This window comes from Camelina sativa, chromosome 4 (assembly GCF_000633955.1).
Source record: "Camelina sativa cultivar DH55 chromosome 4, Cs, whole genome shotgun sequence".
In the NCBI taxonomy this organism is placed as follows: domain Eukaryota; kingdom Viridiplantae; phylum Streptophyta; class Magnoliopsida; order Brassicales; family Brassicaceae; genus Camelina; species Camelina sativa.
The window spans coordinates 10,975,568-10,990,422 of NC_025688.1; the positions used below are offsets into that span (position 1 = coordinate 10,975,568).

The 14,855-nt window shown below is 33.5% G+C and overlaps 1 pseudogene; it reads left to right on the plus strand.

Annotated features, from left to right (window-relative positions):
- LOC104780239 lies at positions 2,951–3,631 on the plus strand (annotated as a pseudogene).

Below are 14,855 nucleotides of genomic sequence, written 5' to 3' on the forward strand. Positions count from 1 at the left end.
TCGACTCCACCACATAATTATTTTTTCCCAAGAATTATTATACTCAATTACAAAATCTCTCCATAAATAGAACTCAACCTAGGCGTGTGTTCTCCACACTTCACAGATATATATATATATATATTGGTTAATTCAAAGAGTAAATCTTCCGATCTATGAAAAGGTTCGAGACTAATCTCTCTTGGAAGAAGGTATCTCACGGATAGGGTCCCCAGATATGCAAATGGGCCGTAAGCAATGGACCATACCCATGTGGCCAAAGGGATAAAACTGAGTAATTCTGTGCTTGGGGAGAATCGATCCCTGGCCTAGACCAACAGAGCGACTCTTCCACCAAAGCTAGAACCACTAGCCCACCACCAATATTTTAAAATTTTGTAACAAAGTGTTATATAACAAGAAAATTTGTAAATCAATTCTTTTTTTGTTATGAGTCATTTTGTTAAATTAAGTAATGAATTGATTGAAGTAAAATCGAGATTTAAAATAGGGACAGTACGTACTAGAAGATTTGAGCTAAAGCAAGCACATAAATGTTAAGAAAAAAAAGCAACTTAAAACAAGCCAAGAACTTTAATTTAAGAATATAAAAGATTGTTTGTGTCCTAAATCTAACAAATATGATAAGAAAACAAGTGTTATATATGAAATTAATTTCTAGAAATAACCAGAAACAATAAGTACGTGCAAATGGCTCATCAATTTGTAAAACTATACCATAATTTGGATAAACTGAATTCTTGATATTATGCCACTCGAGATCTATTAATTCCCTTTTAGATTTTTGTATGTAAATTCTTAAATCACATGTTCATGAGTGTGGTCGATCAGTTAAATCAATTTCATGTATGATATATTACGAAATCACTACTAAAGCTGGACCAAAAACTGAAAGGATTCAAAAAGCCTTTTTAATCCTTTTATAATAGGCTAATACTTTCCTAAGTATTCCACATGTACATGCGTAGCACATTGCTATTCAAGTACGAAGAGTTTTAGTAGGGTGTGTCTACAATAAAAATTAATTACTAGTGAAACTATATATCTTGGGATGATTTGATTATCCTAATCACATAGCAGTTATTTTTCTTTTTGAAGTACACATGTTGGATGTAAATGGTTGATCTAAATTACAAAGTTTAAAAGTGAATGAACATTCATATAATTTTTTACTATCTGAGAAGAATAAACTGGAAAATGATTTCAACCCATTCAACATAAGAAACTCATTAATTTACTATTTCATAAAAGATTGAGTTGAATGCTATAAAAATTTTATTTATTTGAAATCAATTTTTCTCAATCAACCATTTACGTACCATCGTTTACACTTGTTGAGGTTATAGGTTGATAGAGAGTATTATTTAAATAATGAATTTCACAAAGTGTTATTGGTTTTGTGATTTTTAAAGAGTTAGAACTTTTTGAAAACTTTACTGTTATTAATCAACTGAATTGATAATTTTAGAAATTCAATTGTGCCTTCTTGGATTAAGTAAATTTTGACTAAGTTTTAAGATTGGTCTGATTGGTAACGTAGTCAAAGCTGTACAGAAAAGCTCTAAGCAGTAAAATCATATGCTTAATATGATGACTTGAAAAATGATACTTATTTTATGAGTTTTATATTGTTAATGATTCTAGATAAGTACCCGTGCTACAACACTAGTTAAGTTTTATTTTATACAAAATTTTGTATATTTTCTATTTTAAAATAAAATTTTAATATGTTGTATTAGTTTATATATGTGAAGTTATTTCAACAATGTATATTCTACATCATGACTTTAATGTCATTATAAGACATAATTTTGTGAATTTGGTTTTTAAAAAGCGAATTATTATATTATGAGTAATTTAATATATTGTTATACTTTTTGGTTTAATATACTTGGTTTTTTGAAATTCTTTCATATTATAGTGACATATTATTGACATTGCTATAACAAACCAATTTAGAGTGTTTATAATTTCTAAATTTTATATCAAGTTTCAATATTTTAAAAATATTTCAAAATAAATTATTTAAAGTTTATTATATTATATAAAATTATACAATTCAACAAAAAGTATGAAATTGAACTTAAATATTCAAATTTTGACATGTTACTCAGTAAAATTTTTAATTCAATTGATATTATTTTTAAAGAATAATATTACTAAAACTTGAATATTTTATAGATTGAATCATTTATATTTGTTTTAAAAAATCAACTTATGGTATATCCGGAAATAAAACTATTTTTTAATTATAATAAATAATATGATAATTTATTTGTTTCACAAAATAGACTCATATATATAAATGAGAGGTGAAATATAATGATAATTAACAAATTAATATATTAAGTTAGATATCAAAATATTTTATTTGATGAATAATTTAATAAAAGAAATTAATATGGTAAGTTAGATGATATCAAATGATTCTTTAGAAGATTCTCTTTAAGATTTTTGGAAACAATAAATCCAGACATACAAATAATATAAAACTTAATCTATAACCTATTTATAATCAACTTATTAAAATTATATAGTCTACAAAACAATGTTGTGTACTTCTGTTTTATTATATAGGAGATTATTCAAAATCGAAATGATGCACTTAAAATCAGTTTTAATATGTTTTCTTCATATGTGTAATTACTAATCCTAAAAATTGAATTAATAACAGATGGAGTATCATTATATATAAAAAAAAATACAAGCTGTCAAAAAAAAGAATACTTGATATAGGAAAACAAATAATTAACAGCTAGCCTCATAATTGTTTTGGTAAGTAAAACTCAAAGTTAGAATAAAATTACAATCAGAGATAAGAGGAAATCTGGTGAAGATTCTCTAGTCCACATTTTTGCTTTACAATATAGTAAAAATATAAAGTACCAAAAAATAACAAAATAACAAAAAAAAAAAAAAAACCAAATAGTCAAACAAAATTTCTCCATAAATACAAGTTATCCTAGGCGTGTGCTCTCCACACTTACACCAATATTTCTAGTCTTTCTCATTTAACAAAGATCCAACCATGGAATCACACAACAACGTGAACCTGGACGTGGAGAAAGATGAAGAAATGGCTTTTGACTACTCCAAAAGAGCTCAATGGCTACGAGCCGCCGTGCTAGGTGCCAACGACGGTCTTGTCTCGACGACTTCACTTATGATGGGTGTTGGTGCGGTGAAGCAAGACGTCAAAATCATGCTCTTGACCGGTTTTGCTGGTTTAGTGGCCGGAGCTTGTAGCATGGCGATCGGAGAGTTTGTCTCTGTTTACTCTCAGTACGACATAGAGAAGGCTCAGATGAAGAGAAAGAGTGGAGGAGGAGGAGATACAGAGAAAGAGAAGCTTCCTAGCCCGACGCAAGCGGCTGTGGCGTCTGCGTTAGCGTTTTCTACGGGAGGGATTGTGCCGTTATTGGCGGCTGCGTTTGTGAAACCGTATAAAGTGAGGATTGGAGTGATTGTGGCGGCGGTCACGTTGGCGTTAGTGGTGTTTGGATGGTAAGGAGCGGTATTGGGGAAAGCACCGGTGATTAAGTCATCGCTTAGGGTTTTGATTGGTGGATGGTTAGCTATGGCTATTACCTTTGGTTTTACAAAACTCGTTGGGTCACATGCTCTCTGATATGTATGTCTGTGTTTATTCATGTAACCAAACACAAGTTAATGTTTCATTCAACTCAATTAACTGGAAAAAAAAGAAGTTGGTCAAAGTTACAATATAATAAAAACAATCAAAGACGTCACATTATTTTTTATCTAGTCATCTAAGATCCAATTAATAAACCCAAGTTGTTGAGGTTGAAGCAAGAAGTCTGATGTACAAAGGTTTTGCATGGGAGTTCTTCATACGAGTAAGTTAAATAATGGATGCAAAGGAAGGTTGGTACTTACATACGGATGGTGGCGAGTTTGGTTTAGGACTTTCTTCAAGGCCGCTTAACGTACGACTGTCCTCGAAATGGTTACTACATTGACGGTTTCTTCGCTTCTCCTCAAGGTATTAATTCCAATCCTTCAGCCGAACATGACTTGGTGAAAAGCTATGCGGGTGACATTAGCCGGTACAGATGTAACACATCACTAATTTTGTTCACATAATACATGTTATGTTACGAAGAAACGGTCCTTACGAAAATGTAATTTGGATACAGACAGATAAGGGAGTAACGGGCATTATATATGTATGCTTATTCATTTTACATGTTCTCTTAATAGAATTCTCAATCAATGAAATGATGAAAATATCATAAATATATAGGTCACACTCACACAGCCTCGGGGATGTTGATAGTGAAAGGGAAGGCTTACGAGAACGTACAAGACTTGGGTGAGAAAGAAGATGATTCTGGACCACTGCTCTCAGAAATGAGCATTTCATATCCTTTAATCTAGACATGGATATTGACGGGTTGGTCAACAACAATATGTAGCCAAGACTGAGAAAGATGCCCAGATCAAGTTAACCGGCGATGGTAGTTAGGGAACCCGGCCAGTTACAAGCTCGTCGCTGGTGATTCATATTATGGTAGATTTATTGCCAAGACTCTTCATCTAGATCAATGGAGAACCATGTTGATAACATAACAGTTCACTTGGGTGATTAAGAATTTCTCCTCTCTGCAAGTTCATAAGATTAGTTCTAAACAGTTCATTGTTGGTGCCTGCAAATTGTATAAGAAGTTCAGTGTAAAGAACCAATTAATCTTTGAAGACAGTGTACATGAATGTCCTACTCAACTTGACTGAGACTCTGCACCAGTCACCTAAGGAAATCTCCAATATGATATCTGTCTAATGCAAAAACTAATCTGACAAACATGAAAATGTAGGATTTAAGCTGGACTGGTTTGGAGGATAAAGTTTGACCAGTTGTTTTATTTTTTTTTTAAAAACCAAAACACATTCCGTTGCTTCCTCTTGTCAGTTTCCAAATTGTCACCAACCTCATCTTCTTGTGGGCTATCACGTTCTTGGGACCTTAACTCAGCTTTTGCAGAACTGCTCCGAGTGGACCAACATCAGAATTGAGAACCCCTGCTTCTTCTCTCCTCTGCACTTTTGTTTCCCGAAAAAGATGGCATGTTTGACACTGGCATAATTTTGGTTCGTGATGAGGATGGTGCTTTGAGGGATCAAGAGGTCCACTTTCGCAATGAGCAGGGCCAAAAGCTTGATGCAGAAGGGAATGTTATTGCTGAAGCTGTTGTTGTCAATGAGCAGGCTGCTGTCGGAAACAAGCAAATTCTTGTTGTTGACGAACAGGCCGATGGTGCCGACCGACGCAAACAGGGCATCGATCGACACCCCCTTCCCGCAGACAGACGTGGAGCTGCAAACCATGTTAATAATCCGGTTTGAAGACAGGAGAACAACCGAGACTTGATCAGGACCATTGCTGACAGAGATCATGTTGGAGATTTCCTTAGGTGACTGGTGCAGAGTCTCAGTCAAGTTGAGTAGTTATTCATCTAATTTTTTACTACTCAACTTGACTGAGACTCTGCACCAGTCACCTAAGGAAATCTCCAATATGATATCTGTCTAATGCAAAAACTAATCTGACAAACATGAAAATGTAGGATTTAAGCTGGACTGGTTTGGAGGATAAAGTTTGACCAGTTGTTTTATTTTTTTTAAAAAAGCCAAAACACATTCTGCTGCTTCCTCTTGTCAGTTTCCAAATTGTCACCAACCTCATCTTCTTGTGGGCTATCACGTTCTTGGGACCTTAACTCAGCTTTTGCAGAACTGCTCCGAGTGGACCAACATCAGAACTGAGAACCCCTGCTTCTTCTCTCCTCTGCACTTCTGTTTCCCGAGAAAGATGGCATGTTTGACACTGGAGCCCACTTTACTGGATCTCCACAATGCCAATCCCAATCCTAAGTTTCAGAGGCTGCAGTTCCAAATCTTCCCAAACGGACAAAAGCTGAACACAAGCTTATGGATTCATGCTGCAGGAGCGAACACTTGGTGAGATTTTCTTGGTTAATTGGAATAAGAAGACCTTTGGAAGTCACCAAGGGTATTGGGAAACTGAAAACAAGAGCTCACGGATACCCCTGAAGATCTCTCAATGTTGTCTTTATGTTAGAAATGATGTTTACACTCAAGAGTCAAGACATCACAAAGTCTGACCCTTTCTGTCACCCTAATACTACTAGCTCACGGCCTCCTAACATGCAATAGATATTGAAAGTAAAAAGAGGGAGTCTAGAAATCTTCTCTCTACAAAGAATTCAGATCCTTCTCTCCCAAAAGCTCTCAATAATATCTCTCTCAAAAACTGCTAAAAAATAACTTAAGGGTCTTCTAAAACCCCAAAACAATATATATATGACCTAAAACTCGTCAGGGACTTGTGTTGCAATTTAGGAAAACTTTGGGCAGAATTGTAAAACTTCCAATTTCTTGTTCTCTCGTCGGATAAACAGGGGTGTCGACCGATGCTCTCACTCTGATCCGACTCCAAGTTCTTTTTCCTTCGGTTAAATGCTCCAAAATCATCCAAATTGCTCCACTTCGCTCCATCCGTGCCAAAATCCTAGATAACCTATAAAGACTCAAAAAGCACACTTATATCATGGTTAAAAACTGTAAAAACCATGATATATCACCTCCTAACCAGGTCCCATGGTTGATAGTGTTTTCCTAGCATCTCCATTGGATATGACAAATTAGCAGATTGAATATGTTGATCTGCTCATAAAATATATCACTTGTCGTATCCAAAGCCACACATATTATGCCAACGATAGCATCTAGCTTTGAACTTAAACTGGTCAATTTCTTCGAATCAAGCACGGTACTTGGGATCTCTCACCTTTTATCTTACTCTAAACTGTGCACTTCAAATGTAATGTTTAGACGTTTCCGATTACAATGCTGTGTATATGCTTTACGAATGGATATATATGTATATGCAATCAAATAATCTCCTTTATTCAATTATGTAGCTGAAACAGCATCAATCATATATAACTCAAAACCCTCGACTGGATTCCAAAAATCAAAACATACAACTACATAAGACAGTCTCTTTTGGTCAACATATCATATTGCAAAATTTGTTCTTTTCTACACAATGAGTCTCAAGATTGCATCAAACCGCTAAAAAAACAAAACATTATCACTAATACACAATTAGTCTCACTAACCCCCGACATTGTAAGGAAAAACCCCAATGCATATTAATGAATCAAAAGAGTTTATGATATTAACCCCCCACTTACCTCTCTAGTTAAGAAAGGATGACGGAACACTCTAATTAATAAAAAATGGTAAGAAGAACATTTTGAGAAGGATTAGTCATAGATCTTGCATTGTTTTGAACATTTCTTAGATAAAGATGTTGCAGAGCACGTTTCCCTGCGTCACTAGGCATTGAAAATGTGACCCCTCTACAATGATGAACTAGAGAGGTGTATCTATGTTTTCATAAGGAAATGAGGATTATCACAGAAACAGAGGATGTTGCAGAGTTATCACTCACAAAGACTAACTCAGACGAAAGAGAGATCATCAACTCTACAAGATCAATTTCGCATCCATTTGATTGTATACCACGCTGAAACAGCATATCAACAAGGTGTGTGTATATGGACGCTTTTACACTTCTTGGAACCACAAATTTCATTTTTCTACTCTCATCCTCAATGAATGGGCTTTTTAGTCACCAAACAAGTCATCGGACCATACAAGAAGTTGTGCAATTATAAATTTTCTTTGCTAATTTTATAACTCAAAAACCTCAACTAGATTTCGACAATCAAAACATAAAACTACATAATTAAGACAACATTCAGATTTGGCCAAAATATCATATCATCATTCCTAACCACTGGAACATTTGTTCTTTTCTACACAAGATTGCATCAAAACCGCTAAAAAAAACAAACATTATCAACAAGATCGACAAGAGAAGAGCATCCAATTCAGATCTATCATATATCCGACCAATCCACTTATAGAGTCAAAGCTGCAGTGATCAATTTGAGACTGATTCTTTGTTTCTTTTACCTTCAACTGCATTAAACACACTAGTTTTTAAACACCTAGAATAGCAAAATCACAATTATAAAAGAAAACCACAGTCAGTCAGTCACTACTCTTTTAAAAAAAAAAAAAACTAATAGCTTAGCTTAATCAATTGACTTCAGCGATAGAAAAAAAAAAACACAACTATTATCGTCATAAAACACCACAGTGACTACTTATTCCAAACATATGCCAAGAGATTAATCAATCAGTCTCACTAATACACAATTAATCTCACTAACCATAGCCATAACCATCATCGAAATTACAGAATCCGCAATGCATATTAATGAATGAAAAGAGTTGAAAATAAAATAGGCAGACATCGTAACTAAGAATCAAAAAAACCAAACAAATCAGAAGCAATGTGAAACAAAGTAGCGCTTGTCGTTTCGAAATTGAACTCTGAAAAAAAAACAAAGTAGCAATCAGAAGCAATGAGAAACAAAGAATCACAAAAATCCAAATTCACCCACCGACAAAAACTTACAAACCCCCCCCCCCCAAAAAAGAAGATGGGGATACCTTTAGCTTTAGATAGTAGTATAGTACCGGTTCTTGAGCATGTTCCACTGGCAAAAACTTAGACAAGGTTATTGGGCTTTTTAATGGGCCTGAATATGCTTTCATAAGAAAACCTCTACTTGTTATTCTCAAATTCGAGTAGACAAAAACAACAACAAATAAAATAATCTGATATACAAAAACAAATAAACAACATGAATCTATCGCTAAACACAACAAAACCCTAATTAACGGTAATTACGTAATGAACAGATCAAGTTAGCGTTTACAAGAAAGATTATTATGAAAACCTAATTAACGAATAATCAATTAGCTAAAAACTTGGGGCAATTCGATTTCTTCTTTGTTGATAAATTCACTGATATCGATCATCAACTCTTCTTCTTCATCAATTGAGGAATGATCTGAAAGTGGAACCTCAAGCTTGATGTTGTTGTCGTCGTTGTTAAGACAAAACACGTTATACAAATTTTCCCATAAGCTTTGATCCTCCCCATTGGTTATGGTGGATTGTGTTTCTTGGAAAAGACGACTCACTCTATTACGTTGTTTCTCTTTTTCCCATAAAGAATCAACAAATCCAACATCATCTTCATTCACCAAGTAACATGATTGATCGTATAATGATGCCGACTCACCATCAATATAGAGATCTTCAATAGGCCGGAAACTAGGGTTTTGATCGTAACAAGTAACTTGTGCGCCACAGATCTTCTCGAGGGAGGAGAAAGTACAGTTCTTTTGTTCTGGAGACGAGGACTTTGGGTTTTCGTCGAGAGAAGCGGAGGAGCTAGGGTTATGATCAGAATTGGAAACAAATTGTGAATTTTCTTTCTTCTCAAGGCAATACATCAAATGCTTCTTTGTTCTCATCATACGATCCTCGATCATCTTTAATTCACAGAGATCGTCGCAATTACGGTAGAGATCAGGGTCTTCCCACCAAAACCCTAGCTTGGTTTGGGGGTTAGTAATCTTCGGAGGAGACTTGCCGTTGAGGTAACAGTCAGCAATTTCAGAGGCAGGAGAGTAGCCAGAGAAGGAGTAAACAACATCGGAGTTCTCTGCCGGAGAGGTTACGAAGACGGCGATGTTGGCTCCGGAGAGAAGACAGAGGTCTGCGGCTTTGGAGAAGAGAGTTTGACGGCGTTTTCTGCAAGCCACTGAGCGTTGTTGTTTAGTGTCGCGTTTCTTAATCTCAATCTTTCTCTTTGTTCCTCCTCTTTTCATCGTCATGGTGCACTCAGATACCCTCGACTGCGTTGTTAGGGTTTTTGTTTCTTTCCCGAGAAAATTAAGAGAGAGACTACAAGAAAATATTGATGTTACAACAATGAAAATTGTTGCAATAATTTAATATATCGTTACAAATCATGAAATTACAACAAAACTGTGACATATTTGTATTCTTGCTAGTTGAGCGTTGCAAATTTGCATTTGTTGCGCATTTATTAATATATTTGTAAATTAATAGATTATAATTTACAACTGTTTTTTAATACCTAATAGATTATCATAAAAACAGTTGTTCCATACTAATAAGTCACAAAATTAAAATAACTAAAATATCCAATTATAAAACACTCCACCATTTTAATGGTAGTAAATATCTATAAATACAAAAGTATTAAAATATACTAATATAAACCACCTAAATTATGGTTGTCAAATTAGGGTATACTCATCTAACTGTTTTAAAAAATAATATTAAAAATAAATTTTAACTTCATTGCAAATACAAATACAAAGAAACAAAAAATAGTCTAATAGTTTACTAAAGTAAATAATATGAACAATAATGCTATTTAAAATTATTAAAACGCGGTCAAACAATAAATATACACAATACGAATAATACAATACATTAGACTTTTAAAATTATAAAATTTATAAAATATTAAACTAATTAGTAACATATATTGTAAATTTAATAATCAAATTAATTTATGTATCCCTAAACGAAACTATAGCCCCACGGTGTACCACGGGTGAGTATCTAGTAATTTACATAAAAGCTGGAAACCGTGGTGGGTGACAAACGAGCTTACACATATTAGCTCAAAGAAAAAAAAACATTTACGTATATAATATATTAAGTACTTTTTGATCTTAGTGTTATAAGATATTTTACGGTAAGACAATATATGAATTTTGAACCAAAAAAAAGAGTCAACATATGAATTAAAATAGCTTTAATGTTACTGTATATTGTAAAAATAAAATTACTATGATAGAACGAATCCTATCTAACTACTAACTGAGGTAAAAGTTTTTTTCAACTTTCAACTCCTTAAACGAGATTTTTCCTTATTCTCACTGATATTTCTTTTGTTCTCTGCTCTGCTTTTTTAATAATAGAGTGTTAGGTATAACCGTATAAGTAATTCATTGATGAAAAAAATAAGCATGTAATATACTAATTTATATAAGTAACTCATAGATGACAAAAAAAATTATATAAGTAACTCATCAAGTCTATAGCATAATATACTAATCATGATATAATCAAAAATTGAAGTTAATAAACTTACAAAACATTAAAAAAAATACATATATATTTTCTTTTGTCAATCATTAAAAATATTATAGATACAAAATAGATTTATAAATTTAATTATAATTTTGTTACAAAAGAGTTATAAACTGTTGTAAATACAATGACAAATGTGTTACATATCTTGCCACATATATTTACTATAATTTTGTAACAAAATAATCACAACTCATAATCGTTACATATTTCTTGCAAAATTTGCAAGACATTTTTGTATGTTGTAATAACGTTGCTAATTTGTAACGAAAAAATGCAAGGAACTGTTTTGTTGTTATTTTGCAATAAACTTGTGATAAACTTGTGACAATTCACTCATCATTGCAAAATTGTAGCAGTATTTGTTACAAAATCTTAACGAATATGATCATTACAAAAATATCGTTGCAAGAATACTATTTTCTTGTAATGAGATGAAAAAGTGAAAGAGAGAGACTGAAGCAAAAAAAATAGAACAAACTCATATTTGTAGATTTGATATCCTAATTAGTGACGTTGTATGACTCACTCGTACTAATGTGTTTTCTTTTTTCTTTTTTTCCTTTTTTGACAGCAAAAATGTTTTCCTTTTTTTTTTCTCCTCCTCGTATAAATTCGACTTGTATACACTTAAAATAAATTAGTTATTTTTATTCAAACTCTTTTTTTTTTCTTAAACAGCTAGCTACTAAACTTCATTTTTTTTCTAAAGCATAGTTCTTTTCTTTTAAATAAAATTTTGAAAAAACTAAAACAGTTATTTTTTTTAATTTTCTTTTTGATTATCCAGAATCGATGAGTTATATAGGATGGAAGGATTGGCTAAAAAAAATTGTGACGACGATGCAAAAAGACTCTGCGCACCGGGTGTAGGCGATGTCCAAATGGGCCTTTTTGGCGATTACTCATAAGCAAGCCCATATTGTTAAAAGGGAAATATTGATCCGATCCATCTATGCCCTGCGCTCCGATTGATATAGGGTTTTTTCGTTGTTGATCTTTCATCGATATCTCACATTCTGGTCGAAATGGAATCCGATCGCGAAGTGTCGATGGCGTCTAAGGGAAAAATATTTAGGTTGACTCCTAAGGTGAACCTATTTGTTCACTTCTTCTTTTTTAACCAATCAAAATCTTCTATATATTATTTCATTTAAAAAATAAATTAAAATTAAATTAAAAAGCAAAACAAATTAAGGAAACAAATTTTGTATACTTTTAATTAAGGAAAGTTAAATATTAGTTTATTTTAGATTTTAGATTTATAACAAAATTATGTGTCGGTTTAGGATTTAAATTTTACAATTAAAATGAAATTATATGTCGGTTTGGGTTTACAAATAAAGTGGTTAGGATTTAGATTTTATAATGAAAACGAAATTATATATCAGTTTGGGTTTACAAATGATATGGTTAGGGTTTAGATTTTACAATTAGAACGGAATTATATGTCGGTTTGGGTTTACAAATGAGATGGTTAGGGTTTAGATTTTACAATTAAAACAAAATTATATGTCGGTTTGAGTTTACAAATGAAATGGTTAGGGTTTAGATTTTACAATTAGAATTAAATTATATGTCGGTTTGGGTTTACAAATGAGAGAGTTAGGGTTTAAATTTTACAATTAGAATGAAATTATATATCGGTTTGGATTTATAAAAAAACGGTTTGAGTTTTTAATTTTATAATAATGTATACAGATTTTGTTTCCTTATTTTATAAGTAATTGAATGAATAGGTTCTTAAATGTATTATGATATGTCAGATTCTAATTGATTAAAATAAGAAGAAGTAAACAAAAGGGTTCACCTTAGGATTGAACCCAAGAATTGTTCCGTCTAAGGCGGGGGACTTGTTGGAGAAGTACACAGAGGAGGAGATTAATCAGATGCGCGAGGAGTGTATAAGCTTAATTGAGGAAATGGATCGGGAGAAGATGGCGAGAGACGAGGTCATCAACAGTAAGGATAGAGAGGCGATGATAGAGGATTACAATGCGGAGGAGATGAATATCATTGCCAACGAAAATTGCTTAGAAGGCGCAGAGAGAGGTTCGTGAGGCATTTCAGGCGGAGTCAGACACCTAAGAAGAATTCCAAATCTGTTGTAAATCCGGTGTAACTCTGATCGTAACGTACGGTGAACTTGGATAATGATTGAAACGTGCATAGGAGCACTTTCCTTAAAGAGTATTTCGACCCTTCTCACAAGCCTAGGGTTACACGAAATCCCTTGTAGGATATGACAATCAAAGTTTTCTCTCTTAATCTAGGCTAAGATTCAAGAGAAACAAATAGAGATTTTGTGTTTTGTTTTTTGTGTTTATCACCAAAGTTTTCTCAACTTTGATTTTTGTGAATCTCTCGACTTTCTCTCTTTCTCTTGTTTTTCTTCCTCTGTTTTTCACGCACAAAACAGAGTATTTATAGTGATCAACATGTCTCATCGTACGTTTGCAACCGTACGTTAAAACAACGCAACCACTCAAAAAGAGTTGTGATGGTTAGTGAATAACCGCTCATTAATTTAAATAATCAACATTCCTCCCCCATTTAAGTTTAATATTTGATTCACAAAATCACACACATAAACCAAACTCATGCATAAATGTAAATATCGTAACGATTGAATTTACATCTTAGTAATATTACACATTCCAAATACCCGAGAATTAGGATGTCCAATGGATTGAATCCTTTCAACTCATTTGGGTACATGAAGATAATACACACACGAATTTCTACACTACTCTAAGTGTTTATACTTGACACTATTATAAGCCATGTGTCCCTATCCATTAATGAGCATATAGGAAGCTAAGTCCAAGCTTCTTGATGCGACTCCACTTCATACTCATATAGGTAGATCTTTTAATCTTGCACGTGCAAATGCAATTTTTCAAAAGATCTATTAAGAAGAGAACTTCAACCTAATCCTTTCTTGCAGGTTCAAGCACTTACTTTGGGATGATACAACAAATGCTTCAATCTTTAACTGTGAGCTTTCCACATTGAATTCAGCCCCTAACGTTGTATTAGAGGGGAATTGGGTATCTCACAATTAAAAAAAAAATTCTAAATGGACTTTAAACCCATCCCTTTATCCGACTTGATCACCAAGTCTCTAGCTGACCCTTTAGTCAAGTGATCAGCTAGATTTTGCTCAGACCAAACAAACTGTATGGTAATTGCCCCATGAGTGATCAACTCACGTATCATGCTATGTCTAACACCCAGGTGTCGTGACTTACCATTATACACTTGGCTATAATCACTAGCCAAAGTGGCTTTACTATCACAATGTATACAAATTGGTGATACCGGTCTCGGCCACAATGGAATCTCATAGACTAAGTTTCTTAGCAAATCTGCCTCTTTGCTGGCAGCCGCTAACGCTATGAACTCTGATTCCATAGTCGAACTTGTAATACAAGTTTGTTTTCTAGAAGCCCAAGAAATGGCACCTCCTCCAAGCAAGAACACCCAACCACTTGTAGAAGAGTTACTTTCTACGCTGGAGTTCCAACTTGCATCAGAATATCCTTCTAAGACCGAAGTAAATCCGACATAAGACAAACCATAATTTATGGTTCCTTTCAAGTACTTAAGCACCCGTCTAACAGCTTGCCAATGGTGACTACTAGGGTTACTAGTATATCTACTCAACTTTCCTACCGCATAAGCTATATCCGGTCTAGTACTTGTCATGGCATACATTAAACAGCCAATAAGTTGTGAGTACTCGAGTTGTGAAATT